Raw genomic sequence first — 16,777 nt, forward strand, 5'->3', positions numbered from 1 at the left:
AGATTTCTTTGTTTTTTGCAGTGTGTACTTGTAAAGTGAATGCTAAATAGTGGGTTAACAGTTTTGGTTGGAACCCGACAGAGTGAAAAAAATTATCCTCAAAGATGTAAAACCATCACTGGAGAGAAGAGGGCTTCGTTTAACCCTGTGTGTTGTTCCTGTTTGTTTAAGTTGCAGGCGGCAGGTTTTTTCATGGTGGCAGACCCTTCTGTTGGCGCCGTAAAGCACAGCGGTGTGTTCAGCTGTGACTGGGACTCATTAGATGAGGAGAATGTCCGTCATGGTGCCTGGCTGTCTGTGTGTTGGTCATCCAGCAGGGGACTGAGGAAGAAAGGGTACAGGCTGAGTTTTCCTCCTCATCCAGGCTCTGTCGTCCTTTTTTTGCTTCCCTCTTTGCCCCGCTGCTTTCTCTCTCCGTCTCTTTCTCTTCCATCCTTCTTTTCCTCCCCTCTTGCATCTCTCAACGGGGGTTCATCTCTTGTGATTCACTGAAGCCCATTATCAGTTCCCCACCAACCTACATCCCCAGCTAGCCTCTCAGCAACAACACACAACTACTCGATCAAAGCCCCAAGAGGCTTGGCAGCATGATTGATGCTTACCAAGGAATTCATTGTTGTTGACCTGTGTAGCCAATCCCAGTCATCTGTGCTGCCATTACTGCACGTCTTATGTGGTGTTGCACTGCGATGTTGTTAGCCAGGCATCATTCTTGATCCATGCCAAACAACCTTCAGTAATAAAAGAATCTGCCAGGTGTGCTGGACAAATATGACAAACAAACCTGACATTCTCTTATTTATACCTCTGTGAAGCCATTTCAAATCCGCTGTGATAGCAACACACTGTAGCCGTTAGCAGTGAGTAGCGTCCGAATCAAAACCAATTTGCACTTACTGCATGTTAAAGCTCACAAACATCTATGATAAATTAGACCTTGATATAAACAAAATTCAAAATGAGATCTGCTTGTGCTCATTTCTAAGGTTTAAATGTGCCAACAACATGGCTACCATGTCTTCATGTGACAACTGTAGGATCCCTGAAATACGAAATGCATAAATCCTTACAAAACAACGAACCTTCATGAGAATTATGAGTTTCGTACGACGTTGTATTATGGTGCGTTCACACCAAATGCGCTTTGAACGTCAGGCGCGTCTGGTTTACGTTCAAAGTCTATGTGGCGGCGCGTCGAGGGTGTCAAGTGCTGCGCGATTGGAAGCGTTTCGCGCGATTGGAAGCGTTTCGAGCGTTTGATGTGTGTCCAATGCGTCCGACGCTGGGGTTGCAAAAATCTAAATTCTCAAGGATCAACGCAGAGCGTAAACCAGCACATAGTGGAGCACTTTCCAATGTGATCTCAGAAAAAGAAAAACTATGGAAGATAAACTAATTGTTGCTGTTTGCTCTCGTCCTCCCGACCAATCAAGTGATGACCACAGAGATGGGAGTAGAAAGGACCTCGTTTGGTGGAGGATCAGCGAGGAAGATGGAATGTCGGGTAACTTATAACTTTTATTATATTTCCTCCACTTTTGAGCTATCCAAATCACAAACATTAATCCCAAATATTAAACCACGTTAAGTAAACGTATTGATTTAGACGGGGAGAGTATGAGGGACACAAGTTAAGGAGTCTGATTTTTCAGTTCTTTTGTGATTTTTCAGTTCTTTTATGATTTCCTCCTTCTGGAATCAGTTTTCTTTCTGACACATTTTCATTCAGAGGACGGTGAAGTTTCCCCTCAGAGTGCTTCAGTGTCAAATCTTCATCCATGTGTGGAGCGGCTCGGTCTGGACTAGTTTCTAAACTCTCTTTATTGTTTACTCCCTCCTTTCCTTTCCTCTCTCACAAGTTTCTTTTCATTTGTTGGACTTTCCTTAAAGAGAATGGATCCTAGGGGTTTTTATTAGCTCTCTTGTCCTTTTGTCCTGAACGTACTGAGACAAACACAACAAAGAGACGCTGTAAGTCAATGGGGGCGTTGGCACAGGAGAGTTGACGTTTGATGAGCTCAGGCCTCCTTGGCTCTGAAATGAGAAAGGACATCGCTCATTTCCAACCTCAAATTGCTTCTCTCTCACGTCTGACCCTCTGACCCCTGCAATTTATCGGCGGCTTTCTCACACAAAAACAAGTGTTGACTAAACAATCAACATAAATGTTCAAGGACACAGTTACAGAGATGGATTTGATTTAAACGCATGAACAGCTTCACTAGTTACAGGAGAGGATTAGGACTCAAAATTCAGAGAATAAAGTCAAAATAAAGTAACAATTCTGAAAAAAAGTCAAAATTCTGAGAAAAAGTCAGAATCCTGGAAAAAAGTCAAAACTTTGATTTTTTAAAGTAAAAAATGTTAGATTAAAGTCGGATTTTTTCTTCCAGTGTTCCTAATCTTCTTCTGTGGTTAGTTAACATTACTGAAGCAGCCATGTCTATCTTGATCACATCTCCATGGCAACAGGTTCGCAGTGACCACTGAAGGTATAGCTGAAACCCAGGTGGCTCGGCGGCGAATCGAATGAACTGTGGAGGCTTTCAGTCTCCTGAGCGCAGCCGAGTTTCATGGAGTCCCTCCGTCTCCGTACCTTCTGTCAGATTGCCCTGTGGAAACGGCGGCCCTGCTCATATAACTTCATTACTTTTTAATGCAGCTATAATTACTCCAGCATGTTGTAATTGGACAGAGATATGAGAACAATAAAGGATGTCAGGACAGAGAACAGGATTTTAATTGTGGGTTAATGATATTTATTTTGCAGCATGGCTCTCTCTCTCTCTGAGTCACAGCTCAGATGTGTGGGCTAAGTATTGGATCTCCTGGGAGCGGGGAAAGGGGCTTTTTTCGTTTTTTTCTGGTGAGCTGAAGAGATGCTTTCTCCCCTCTTGCTCTGGTTTTATCATAGAGAGGCAGCACATTAACCTCAGATCTGATTAAGGGCTGTATCAGAGCCAGGTCTCACCGCGGCCAAGCGGCTGGGCTCCTCTGGACTCAGATTAGACCTGACCCATGACCGCCATGTCAGTAACACATAATGAACTTAGCTTTATCAGCCCAATTTGTCTCCCAGTGGGTTAAAAAAACAACAAAAGAGAGCAGGAACGCCGTGTTACATCGATCGCATGGGAAACCTGGAGGGTTAATGCTCAGATAAGAATCACAAATCTCTATCAATTCTCATGACAAGAAAAGCAGCTATTAATTTACAGATGGAGTAGATTGGGTAAATATGCCTCAAAGGGTGGCTCGGGGGCCTTTTGTGGACCTTGGAGTGATTTTGTCTGGCCCCCAATTGCAATTCAAAAATAATGCAAATTTGTCCTGTCCATCACAGTTTCAAATGCATTTTTTTTAATTTTTAATCAGGGCAAATTACTGACATAATTTTCTGACAATAGAGAATGTTTAATAATGAGCAGAACCATGTTTATGTGGAGACTTTTACTGAAGAGCCGCTTTGCTATGCATAAATCAGCTTTTATTTATTTTATTAAACTTAGCCAAATATAACAAGTTTTGAAAGAAAATGACTCAGATATTTTACAATTTGTTAAATAAACCTAAAATTTTTTAGAAAACTAAATAAATGGAGACAATGCTGCACCATCATGTAGCCTAGCACGTATGAAAAAAACTGGTTAGCATCTCTCTTTAGCATCTCGCCTTCTGTACGTTTTTAATGAAGCTCTGGTGTGAAGGAAATCTGTTTATGACATAGTGATATAAATCATGTGGTGTAAATTCAGGCAAAGTCGGTAATTTGATCAATACGTCAGGAGGGAGGAGGTACGGTTCGGTTTCTCAGCTAGCTATTTCCAGGTTTTATAAATATCGCTGTCCATGAGATCCTATCAGGTGTTACATTCACAGAACAAGAAGCCATGGATAAACTGACAAAAACAACTTTGGAAAACAATTTCATTTGCTCTGTCCCTCACTTCCGATGTCGATCATGGCGCCTCGAATGATTTAGTGACATAGTTGCAAAAGCTCAGTATGTGCTGTACAATGACTGCTGGAGAAGACAAGTGTTTTGTTGTTGACTTCCCATTCAGAAACCCCTTGCTTCATTCTTGTTGGTTGTGCAGGAGTCGCTACTAATGCTTTTCAAGGCATATCTGTTTGCTGCCATTTCACAGGCGAAAATGTAAACGTAAACTTTGAGTTGGGGGACATGATCAGCAGCAGTGTATTTGGATTTAAAGTGACAGAGGCCCTAAAACAGATCATTCTGAAAGGAGCTCAGACTAAAATCTCATTATCTAGGAATGATTTTGTGCAAAAAATGTAATGAACATGCTTTGTAATGCCCCTAAATCTATCCTAACCTGTTCAAGGAGACATAAGCGGTCGCCTTTAACATGCATTATCATCTAAAATATTTCATGTAGTGTTCTGAAGAAGGTTATGTCTCTTGTGTGCGACGCGGCAGTTTGCTCCCACCTGCTATGTGGAGGCACACCAAGGAAAGAGCGGCTGAGTAATTCTGGGTAATTCCTAATCATTCCTCCAATCAGAGCGCGATCATATAAACCTCAAGTACCTGCAAGCTTCAGAACTATCAGCATCACCGGTAAACTCCATAACTGGTGATATCAAAATTATATTTTATATTCTATTTTATATGTGAATGTGGAATATCTTTTTTTTTTTACATAACAGAACAAACTCTGGGATTTTATACATTTTGATTAATTGCTTATCTCCTTAAGCTTTCCTCTGCCCCAACTCGGAGGTGAAGCTGAAAGAACCAGTTTGTCTGATTTGCAGCTAAAACCTGAAGGAAATGAAAGTTTAAGTTTAATTATGCTATTATTTATGGATATTTATTTATGCATAAATAAGTCTAAATTCTAGACTTATTTATGCATAAGTCTAGAATCTAGAGGGCCACATAAAACGCTGCAGCGGGCCGCATTTGGCCCCCGGGCCTTGTGTTTGACACATGTGATGTAGAAGACCTAGATCTGTACTGTGATTGTTAACAAGCAGAATAGTTAATTTATTTACTATGACATTAAAAGTGTAATAACAGAGAGCAGAAGGTTTGCTGCAGTCGATCCCAACTTGATTCCCCCTCTGACCAAAATGAAGACGTCACATCTTGTTATGAGCTACTAAGGATTGACAGGAAAATTATACGACTCCATTAATGAGCAAAGGGATTAACAAAAACGGGGAGAAAAAAAAGGCCGATAAGAGGTGGGAGGGGAGTTTCGCATCACAATCAATTACTGTGTTCGTCCACCTGCGGTTTGCATACGCCGCTGATGAGGAGGGGATTATCAGGCAACGAGAGAAAAGATGAGATGAGTACAACCAGCAGATTAATATCCTGCCACTGCAGCCAAGGGAGAGATTAATTTCCTCCTTACTTCCATATAAGAGACGGCGCATGCGTCTCAGCGGCCGTTCGCTTTGATAGAGAGAAGAAGTATGTGTGATCTGTTGTGCTGCCTGCCGGTTTGATGGCAAGACCAATGAATGCCATTGGTCAGCTAGTGAACTTAAAGCAAGTCCATCGTGGCGCCCTTTGCCCCCTGTCTCTGTGTGTGTGCATGTGTGTGTGTGTGTTGAGCCAAGGTGTGATTGATTGGACCTCTGAGTGTTTGTGCCATCGGGAGGCAGAGGAACGAACCAAAGTGCGGGCTAATGCTGAGATTGAAGCATGCGAGGGGAGTGGGTGTGCAGCGTGACACGCTCCTTTAGATTTAATTTGATTAAATGAGAGTGCTGCCACTGTAACCAAAGAGAAAAATAATCATACTCATATTTCTGCAACATTAGGCTGATAAAAAGACGGCATCACAGAGAGTGCATGCTGAAAGTAACATAAAATAAAATTTAAAATTAAAAACCAGCTCCAGATTTCAATTTATATTAAAAGCTAAAACATTTTGGTCAACAACCCAAAAGTCAACATTTTGGGTTACTGGTATAGAAAAATTTGCCTTTAAAAGTGACATATTATGCTTCCTTGAACAGTTCAGGTGGGCGAAACAAAACATATTTATTACAATTTTTGCACAAAATTATTATTTTGAGCTCCTTTTAGAATTAGCTGTTTTAGAGCGTCTTGTCCCTTTAAGTCCAAATAATCTGCTGCTGGCTACGCCCCGAACTCAGCGCCCTCGCACGGGAAAATGGCTGCAAACAGATGCACAGTTATACAAACGGGCACCTTTGAAAAGCATTAGTAGAGCTTCCTGCACAACCAGCAAGAATGTAGCAAGTGGTTTCTAGAAGATAAGTCAACAACAAAACGGTTGTCTTTTCCAACAGCAGTAAAACCAGCTGAGCTAATGTGCTGGAATCCTGATTTGGGTGATATTCTGTGTTTTACTGGTGATCTAATTCAAACCAACTAAGACAAGTGAGGAAAAAATAACTAAGACAAATAAAGAAAAAGCAAAAAGGCATGTATAGAAAGTAGATTTAGGCATTTTGTCTTAAAATTTCACCAAAAACCATTTGCATGTGACTATTTGTTTAGCATATTATCAGTGTTGGCTTAGAGATCCATAAATCTGTGCTGGATTTGTTGATATTTGCTGTGGGTATTGGTATTGTTCCAGTTGGAAAGCCACTCCACACGATTCCGGAGCGGTGTCATTAGGTTCCTGCTGCTGTAAATCTTCCTCCTTATTAGGAATGCAGAAGCTCAATACGTGGAAATACAGCCACTCACCAACACTCTATCAAACCGCCGGCTCATCGATCGGCTGCTCTCCTCCCGTTCACCTGGGCTCAGATGGATTGACCCCGGAGTGTCAGTCAGTTGCGTGAGTCAGACTCTTCGGTTTCCTCCTTCTTAAAGTCACTTCCTGCGGCGAAGCCTCTGCTCAAATGTCAAAGTAAATGAGCTGGCCAGGATGTGCTGGCCACTCTCTTCCACGCGTTGTGTTTCTGCGGTTTCCAACACACAGACACGCATTTACACACACCTCCTCCATCATCTTCCCTCCCAGGGGGCTTGGAGGTCATTTGCTCGCTTTAAGGTGTAATTAAAGGCCTGTTAATTATTTAGTTTGCCCCAGGGGGTGAAGCCATTCTCGGCCTTCAGTTTGAACAGTTTCTGCCCAGAGTTGAAAGCCAAAGAAAGTTTGATGCAAATCTCCACAGACTCGACATGAAAGCAACGCTATATGTCTCAAAGTCAGTGTTCTTGGCTGTTTAGTTTTAATTACTTTCCAGTGTCATTAAGTCATTAATTATAGGTTTTGTAAAGTTTTCATTCATTTATTGAAACATCGCAGACACAAACATGTGGATGGGAGTAAGGTCACACACAGCTTGGTGCAGAAGAAAAAGTTGCAGTTAGTTTACTAATACAGTAACGTTTACAAATACAGCTTCTGGTGGAGAAGTTTTCTAAAGTATCGGTATCTAAATCTATATTTTGATCAGATCAAGTTTGGTTGTACTTTCAGCATTTTAAAGAGGCAGTGTTATGTAAAATTGAGCATTACGTCATGTTATATTGTTTTCTGATCAAAACAGACATGGAGTGTTGCCTTTATTGTTTAAAGCATATTTAAGAAATCCTTTAATCTCCATGGCAACCATTCAGCTGTCCAAAACGCGTGGCTGTACCTAGCTCCACCTTTGAGACACAGCTCCTCCCCAGAGCTCCCACACTCACCTCTTTCAGACTAGCCAGCAGCAATTAGCAAACACCTGGTGGAACTGCGGATCATCTAAGCTCGTTGTATGAGTTAACTGTGAAATGCTTTGGGGGAGGGGTGCCCAGAGTAATTGGAAACCTCTGCTTTAAGGTTCAAGGCTGTAACGATTCCTCAATTGATTCGAGGATCTTGATTATTAAAATTTCATGAGGGAATCTGCCTCGAAACTTCGTTGAAGCTTTGTTTTATTATTTAGCGCACCTTGTTTCATCCCGTGATTGATTATGTTACGCAACTGTCTCACGTCTGCCTCTGAATTGTTGCTAATCACTAAGTGTTAGCAGCAAAACATCCAGTTAAATTGAATATAATTTCATATTTTTTTAATATAATTTTTGTCCAGATTAATTTAAAAATGGAGCCATTATTGTTACAAAGGAGTAATTGTTAGGGATGCGCAAATATGAAAATTTGATCTGATATCTGCTGTTGTAGTCGAATTTACCAATATTTTATCTTATCACTTTTTTTTTATCCGATTACTCAATTAATCATAAGAATAATCAATGGAATACTCAATTACTTAAATAATAATTAACAACAGCCCTGAAAGGGTTAATAAAGGAGCCATGATGACTTTCTGAAAGACCAGGAGCTTCTTAAAGAGGCAGACGCCCAATTTCATAGCGCTAAATTACAGAATCTAATTTCTTTTAAGTCATTTTCAACATGTTACTTAATTGTGCTACTATTACTGTTTCTCTAACTGAATAAATGGATATTAAATATAACGTTTAGGCTCTGGAGCAAGCTAATTGGCCAAAGTTTGAGCCGTGCATGCTGGAACAACATGCAGCAGCAGCAGGTGATCCCCAGAGATCCTAACAGAGCGACAGAAGGTCTGATAAGACTCTTGGAAGCCATTTGGCGTAAAATTCGTATCCTGTCCTATTCCACTCAGCCCCATGATCTCACCTCTGTCCCCAGAGGGGATAATGACAGTGATACCTGTAGAAGGTGGTCTGCTTTGCTGCCTACCTGGGCATAGAGGCAGCAGACAACAGGCCATTTAAACCAATTCCAAGCCTGTCAATTAGGCAGGTGATTTGTGTTGGACAGAAATGTCTTTGGCACCGCTCCCTCCTTCGCTATGCACACACACACACACACACACGCACACACACGCACACACACACACGCCTACACACACTCTCCACCTCTATCCTGCAATCCCTGTGTGACTCCAGGAGCCATTGATTGGTTGAGCTGTTCACCCCTCAGACAGATCGATAATCTCTGTGTTCCTAGAGCGAGCGGATGGCCAGTCGCTCGTTTACTAGTTCCCATGGGAACTGCTCTGCATCCCAGAGGACGCTGACCACCTTCGCTGATTCTTTTGTTTATTTTTTTTAATGGTTCGGCTTTAAAAGTTAGGCTGAATCAACCACTGTGGGGGAATCATTTGTCCTGATTGATAGATGCTGTAATTGGCAGCGAAATGGTAAAATCCAAAACTCTGAGGGAGAGAGGAATTTTTCCTCCTCATTTTTTAGAAGAGATGAGGTGTGTGTGTGTGTGTGGGTAACAGCAGGGTAATGAATTTCTCTTGATTAAAAAATTCTCACAGAGAGCGACTGCTGAAACTCTATTGATTTCCATTAAAAGTAATCAAACTTTTCATTGTGTTAGATGGGTGTGGACTTTTTTTTTTTATGGTGAAAAACTTTTGATTTCGGTTTTTAAAATGACCACCAATCTACACAGAAATGTTTAAGTCGTCTCATTCATCAATCACAGCAAAAACTCAAAATCTTACACTAGACCAGAAATATCAATGTGTCAATGTGAAAAAATTTAAAAAGGAACTTATAAGCACAAGTTGGAAAAGTACACAAAAATTTTATTCAAGTAAAAGTAGCAATACTCCAACATATCTTCACTCAAAAGTTAAAGGTAGCCATCCAAGAAATTACTCAAGTAAGAGGAAAAAGTACAATCATCAGTCATGTAATATTTAAAAATTACACAATCAGACTGAACAAAATATTAAGTTAAGTAGAAATCCAGAAATCCAAAAGTTAAAGGTAGCCGTCAAGTAAGAGTAGAAATACTTTATAATAAAATTACTCAAGTAAAAGTACAAGGTAGTATAAATATTCTTAAGAAAGTTACTCAAGTAAATGTAACTAGTTAGTACCCAACTCTGCTTATAAGTAACTTCTCAGAAAGAAATAGGAGCTTGTTTTAATCAATTTCTTAATATTGATGAAAAAGTACTTTATTTCACTTATGGGAAAATACCTTCTTTTTTTTCATCAAAACAAACTCCTATATCTTGCAAAAAGTTACATTTAAGTTAATTTTGTCTCATTTTAAGATATCTGCAGTGTAAACTACCCAACATTCCTTGGTGAGATTTGGTGTTTGTGCTGTGTCTCTCTGATTCTTACTGTATGTGAGAGTTTTTCTAATCTGAACTCTGAAACTATTGGCAGGTTATTTGTTGGAGCCCCGTCCAAAAAAAAAAAAAAGAAAAAATGAAAAAAGAAAAAGCCTGCAAAATTTAGAGCTGTGTCTTCAGATTCATAAGCCACCAAACCAATAGCTTTGAGTTATCTGGAGCATGAATTTCACACTCCTACCAGCCTTGAATCGCTTGAAGCATCAATCTCCCTTCTATTAGACCTGCACTGTCTGCTTCATGGCCGTGTTTTCTCGCTGGAGTCGGGCGAATATTGGACTGCAGATGGATGACACAGACATGCGGAGTAAGAGCGCGAGCAGAGGTTAGATGGGGCTGAAATATGCACGATGTTTAAGCTGTGATATATAATGAAGAATGGCAACCTTCCCCCTGTATCCGCACTGCCCTGTCCGTTGGTGCCGGCGCCTCGTAAAAAGTCCTGTGTGGCCCAATGTTCGGGCCGTAAAGCCGAATTAAAATATTAAATCTGTCAGGGCCTGTCCTCGTAAATAAAGCCATATATCAGCCCTCCATCCATAAAAGTGAAAAAGGGCGGAGGCGTTTTATGAGGCAGATCGGAGCGGACCTATTTCAGGGTGGATCGCAAAGAGCCGCTGCATCGCCACTCGCAACCTGTGGATAGAGCTAATTACTCAACATGTAGCGATGGGAAGGAGAACCAGATCGATGGAAGGAAAAAGGATGAAAAGTCAAACTTACAAAGCAACCTAACAAATAGGAAAAGCTCGCATAATCTAAAACTATTCCTGTTTTTAAATGTTCTAATCAGCGGCGTCAAACTCAGTTTTATTTTGGGCCAAATCAAGATCATAAATGCTCTTAAAGGGCCGGTTGTGCCAGAATGTATTGATAAAACCTGTTCCTAAACTGTTAAAATATCAATTATTAAAATTAGATATAATTATTGAGCATCTTTTCAGTCCCTCCAGGATTTTGTGATACTTTCTGTGATTATTTAAAAATGTTTGTGGTACTAATTTGGAAATATTTGCACCTATTTATGACGGTAAATGCGACATTTTGTATAGATCATGGACTATAATCTGGCATCAGTTAAAGCCGAGGCAGCTCTTGGCAGTTTTTGAAAATCTTTTAGAAAAATGTGCAATAAACTCCCAATTATGAATTAGTGCAACAAAACTGCAGAGATTGGTTGATTTTTATTTTATTTTTTTGTGAATTTTCACAATAACTCTCAAAAACTGGAGGGAATGATTGATGTAATTTGGCAGTAAACAGATAAAAAGTGCATCGATTTGATTGATAACATGATATTTAAGCACACTGAATGTTTAGTTTAGAGTCTGGAGGGCCACAAAAAAAGCCATGGCGGGCCAGATTTGGCCCACGGTCCTTGAGTTTGATGCTTGAGTTTATTAAGGATTCACTTTTTTCCCCTTTCGATGCAAATATCTGAGCTTTGGTTTCGGCCGATATCGATCCAGTACAAACACGATTCTGAATCGACTGAAAATGTTCTGAAATTGAAATGTAGGGCGTGTTGCATTCAATGCTTTCGCCATTAGCAGAATACTGAAAATGTTTCTCACAACATTTGTAATAGAAAAAGAAAGTGGATAGTGGATTTTTTAAATTTCTCTTTTACACTTTTCATTCTTCAAATCTGCTTGGGCTTGTTGAAATTATACAGCAGCTATATTAAAAATGTTACTAAAGGCACCATTTGTCTTAACCGTTTGTTAGCATCTCCATAGTTCGCTATCAAAAATATGAATAAATGTCTAAAAACTGTTATTTTCTTCAGCAGTAGAAGAGTTTTACATCAGTGAATCTGCGGTGGGTTTAGTTGCAAACCAATTAGGAGTGAAATATTCACTTTTCCCTGTAAGAGAGCATTGGTACGGTGTTTTTCTCTAACTTGACACTTGAATTTGTCACATTAAATAAGGAAGACATGAATAAAAGATTATTTATTTATAACTGATGAGATAAAAACAGAAATGAGTTCTGAAACGCAGCAGTTTTCCTAAAATGTTTTTATTCAGTTGGGTAACATTGAATTTCACTGTTGATCAGATGCGCTAATGTCTTTGTGAAAATGTTGAGCTCTTCCCCTTTGTTTTTAAAGAGACAGTACCATGTATTTTCTAGACTTGCATTGCCATTTTATTGCACAATCAAGTAACTATATATTCAGTTATAAAAACGTTTTGACTTTGTAAGTTAGGGCCTTGAAATTGGGCTGCTGTCTCAGGAAGGTAACGTTCCAAGTCAGCAGGCACCGCCCGTTACCTAGCAACCCCAGCAAAGCCTAGGCCGTTGCCTAGCAACCACAGCAAAGCCTAGACCGTTACCTAGCAACCCCAGCAAAGCCTAGACCGTTGCCTAGCAACCCCAGCAAAGCCTAGACCGTTACCTAGCAACCCCAGCAAAGCTTAGACCGTTACCTAGCAACCCCAGCAAAGCCTAGACCGTTACCTGGCAACCCCAGCAAAGCTCCACCATGTATATACTGTACAATGGCTGCAAATAAATAGTAAAGTTTTGCTTGGAATTAGGAAACATGTTATCAGCAGTTCATAGAATAAAAGTTTTTTCCAATGTTAATTTTACTCAAACATTTACCTAGAAAGAGTAAAATCAGAGATATTTATCAATTTAAGTGGTCTTTTAATTTTTTTCCAGAGATGTCTCTGTAAGGAATTTCTATGATATTTGTGCTAATGTATGATGCTAAACGTGACTTTTTATTTCTCGACATATCAACTATACCTTGACATTAGGTAAAATTGAGGCGGTTTTCAACCATCTTTTTTTTTTCTTTAATTTGCAATAAAAAATCTGGGAAAAATGTGCAAATCTGTTTTTTCTTTGTATGGATTTTGCAGATTTGTGAAAAACTGGAGGGACTAATTGATGTAATTTGGAATCTAAAGGGTCATATAAAAAACTGATCACTTTGCACTGGCTTCTTCATTTTCTCCAAAGCTTTATCTGTTGTAAAAACACATTTTATTTATTTTTACAGCACATACCGCTCCTTCCAGTTCTCCGGTGTCTCTGTCAGTATCCATGTCTGCCCATAGTAATTTCTTTCCACAGTTGACCTGCCTCCCATGGCGGTCCAGTCCAGTGGTCCCTGAGATCATAGCCATTAGCATTAACAGGTGGTAGGGATGTTGGGATGGACGTCCACCTGCTACTGGGCAGCTGCTTCTGCCCGCTCAGCTAATTGGCTGGCAGGTGGCCTGGAAGACGCCAGAGTGTCTGAGCCAGGAAGGAAGCAGGAGAGCAGGGAAATCACGTCCTCCTGCATCCAGGACTGAAGATGAAAAGGCTTCTGCAGAGCTAACAACACAAACCTCACCCTCACCACAGGCTTACAGTAAATACACAGCTCTGAATCTGTGTTTAGCTAAAATACACATGTCCATTTGTGTGTTTTTTTTAATTTATTTTTATTTTTATTTTCCACACATACACACTGTAAAAGCACAAAATCATACCCAATGTTTTTAATCTAGTTTGTAGAGCAGCAGTGTCAAACTCATTTTTATTTTGGGCCAAATCAAGATGATGAATGCTCTTAAAAGGCCGGTTGTGCCAGAATCTATCTATAGCCTGATCACAAACTGTTAAAATATCAACAAATTCTTAAAATTAGTAATGTTATTGAACATCTTTTCAGTTCCTTCAGGATTTTGTGATACTGGAGGAACTGAATCACTTTTTGTGATTTTTTATGCAATAAAAATCAAAGTGTTTTGCTTCTAATTTGGAAATATTTGCACCTTTTTATTATTTATGGACTATAACCTGACATCAATTAAGGCTGAGGCAGCTGTCTAGTACAAGTAAGAAAGTTTTTGACATTTTTTGAGAAAAACCTGCAATGAGCTCCCAGTTTTGTTTTAGTGCAAAAAAGTGTTGATTTTATGTGAATTTTCACAATAATTCTCAAGAAACTTGAGGGACTGATTGATATAATTTGGCAGTAAACAAATAAAAACTGCATTAATTTGATTGATAACATAATATTTAAGCACATTTAGTGTTTAGTCTAGAGGGCCACAAAATAAGCTACGTTGGGCCGGATTTGGCCCACGGGCCTCGAGTTTGACACGTGTCCTAGAGCAAATAAGGCAAGTAATTTTTGAGCAAGAAATGGTGACTCATTTTAAGCAAATGATTCTTTAATATTGATGAAAAATTACTAGTTTCATTAACAGAAATGGAACTATTTAGTTATGTTACGCGTAAGTTACATAACTAACTTACACGTAAAAACGTAACTTTTTGTCTAATTTTTTGTGTGTTAGGATATTTGCAGCAGAATCCAGACAGCAGTACTTGGTGAGGTTTTGTGTTTTTGCAGTGCGTAGCGTAACCTTGGCTCCAGGGCGGTTCCTGTGTCTGGTCCAGTAGATAGATGTTTCTGGATGAGGCGGTTGGACTCCATAGGAGTCGGCCTTGAACTGGGGACCTCTTCCCGTTTGTTTTTTATTCTTTTACATCGGTTTACTGGCTCCCAGTTTCCTCCTGTGTGCTGCTCCTCTCCCTTTTCTTTATCCTTATATGTTGTTTTCAAATTGGTGCCAATTCCTCTCCTCTCCTCCTTTCCTGGCTTAATTAGGATGTGGGGGAGCTGGGTGTCGGCTGGGTAAGCTCGGTATCAGATGATTAATTGCTTGAAAGGGGGGTGCAGCAACGATTCGGGGGACAAGGTTACAGGATGGTGCACGCCTTTCCCTACTCCATTCCTCTTTCTGTCTCAGCAACTTTGACTCATCTGTCCTCTCTTCATCTCTGTCTCATTTACCCTAGCATCCTCACCTTTCCCCTTGTTCATTTGCTGTAAAACAAATCCCCGCATCGTTTCCTGGTCTGACCCGCGCCGGCGTACCGGAGAGCGCCGGCCTCGGAGCGGGCGCCGGCTGCACACGTGTGTGCCGTTAATTAAGATAAAGGGCCGACGGCAGACGAACGGCAGCACAAACCAGCTGTTCATCACCGCAATGATCATTAACTGCATGTATTCATTAGCAAACCTGTTTTTTTTTATTTCATGTGGTCAACATGCGCAGCCTAAAGCTGTCTCCTGCTGTAGTTTTTAGCAAATCTCACCGGCTTGGCTGACCTTGGCGGCCAGCAGGCTGAATGTGTCAGACTGTGGCTATGATTAGTTTGCAGATAGCGGACCTTGTCCAGAGGGCAGAAAATCTATTATGTGATTGGTTTGGTGGCGCTGGGCTTTGCAGTGAAAACATCAAGCCGCAGCTCAGTGAGGACTCTAAATTTAGATTAATGGAAGTGCAGCTGGATAAGTCCGTAATTAATAGCAGCAACTTGCACAGGGTGTGTGCATTAGCAGAAATCTCCCTGACCCACATTCAGGTGCATCTCCAGAAATTAACAGATCAATGAACATTTCATTTACTTCAGTAATTCACACCTAAAAGAGGAATGCATGCCTGTTAAATGTTCTTACACACAGATTTGGTCCATTTCAAGTAATTTTACAAATTATTTGGATGCACTGATCCACTTTTTCACTTCTGATACTAATTAAAGTATCTGAGGTTTAGTATCAGCCAATACTGATCGGATTAGTAAAATGTTTCCTTTTTTGAACCTTTCCAGACTGAATGTAGTGCTGACAATCCAGTCGTAATTTAGCGTAATATTGCACTAACTGCAATATTCCAACGGTTTCTGAAAGGGGAGACGTTGCACTTTCCAGCCAATATCGGGTTATTACGGTAATTTAATCCAAGAGGTGCTCTTTTAATAGATAAATAAATTTAGTAAATAACTAGCTAGATATTGAAAGTTCCAGTTGTTATAGAGAAATGGGCAAATGTAGTTACTCACAGGACATTTATAGAACTGCATACAATTAAAAAAAAGCTAAAATATCCAGGTGGAGAATTGAAATTTAGGACTCAAAGGGTTAAACACTGCGACAGACTGGCGACCTGTCCAGGGTGAACCCCGCCTCTCGCCCGGAACGTTGCTGGTGGGATAGGCACCATCAAACCCCCGACCCCATTAAGGACAAAGGGTGAATAGAAAATGGATGGATGGATGGAAGGGTAAACACAGACATAAATGTACTGAGTTACAGATTTATTTGATAACTCTGCACCAGCACAGCACATTTAAATACACCAATAGCTTCAAAATTTAGGTCAAACGTGTAAAAGCAACTAAATTTAATCTGTTCAGTCAGTACAAAAAGGAGTAAACGGCCAATGTAAAATAAATAGTAAAGAAACTGAAATTGACTAAAACAATAGGTTGTTTTTGAACAATTAAAAATAAACTGCAAAAATCTTCTTACAAATGTTTCAGAAAGTCCAATTAGGAATTCTGAATATAACATAAAATAAATAAGAAAGTATAGAATTAGAGTAGGGCTGTTTTTTGATTTTGGCCAAATCAAGGTTGTGAACGCTCTTAAAGGGCCGGTAGTGCCAAAACAACCGGCCCTTTAAGATAAAACCTGTTCACAAAGAATTACTACTAAATAAATAAACTGCTTATTTTTGTTGTACTGTATATAATATATAACTCGGAAGTAGAGTGGAAAGAAAAATGGCAGGAGATTTAAGACGTCCATTTCCCAGTTGGACATACTGGGAGACCCACTCTCTGTGGAACTGGAGTTGAATATTTATGGTGAACCCAAACACATTCC

General features: G+C 40.0%; 1 long non-coding RNA gene across 1 annotated transcript in view; it reads left to right on the top strand.

The window, feature by feature from the left end:
• The first annotated feature begins 216 nt into the window (after nt 1–216).
• The window catches only part of LOC122821950, a 40,777-nt gene continuing 24,216 nt past the window's right edge, over nt 217–16,777 (top strand). Inside the window, exons 1-2 of the long non-coding RNA XR_006369090.1 lie at nt 217–335; nt 1,434–1,504. This is a non-coding gene — a long non-coding RNA (uncharacterized LOC122821950). The remainder of the gene's footprint in view (nt 336–1,433; nt 1,505–16,777) is intronic.

Source organism: Gambusia affinis, linkage group LG19 (assembly GCF_019740435.1).
Source record: "Gambusia affinis linkage group LG19, SWU_Gaff_1.0, whole genome shotgun sequence".
Lineage (NCBI taxonomy): Eukaryota > Metazoa > Chordata > Actinopteri > Cyprinodontiformes > Poeciliidae > Gambusia > Gambusia affinis.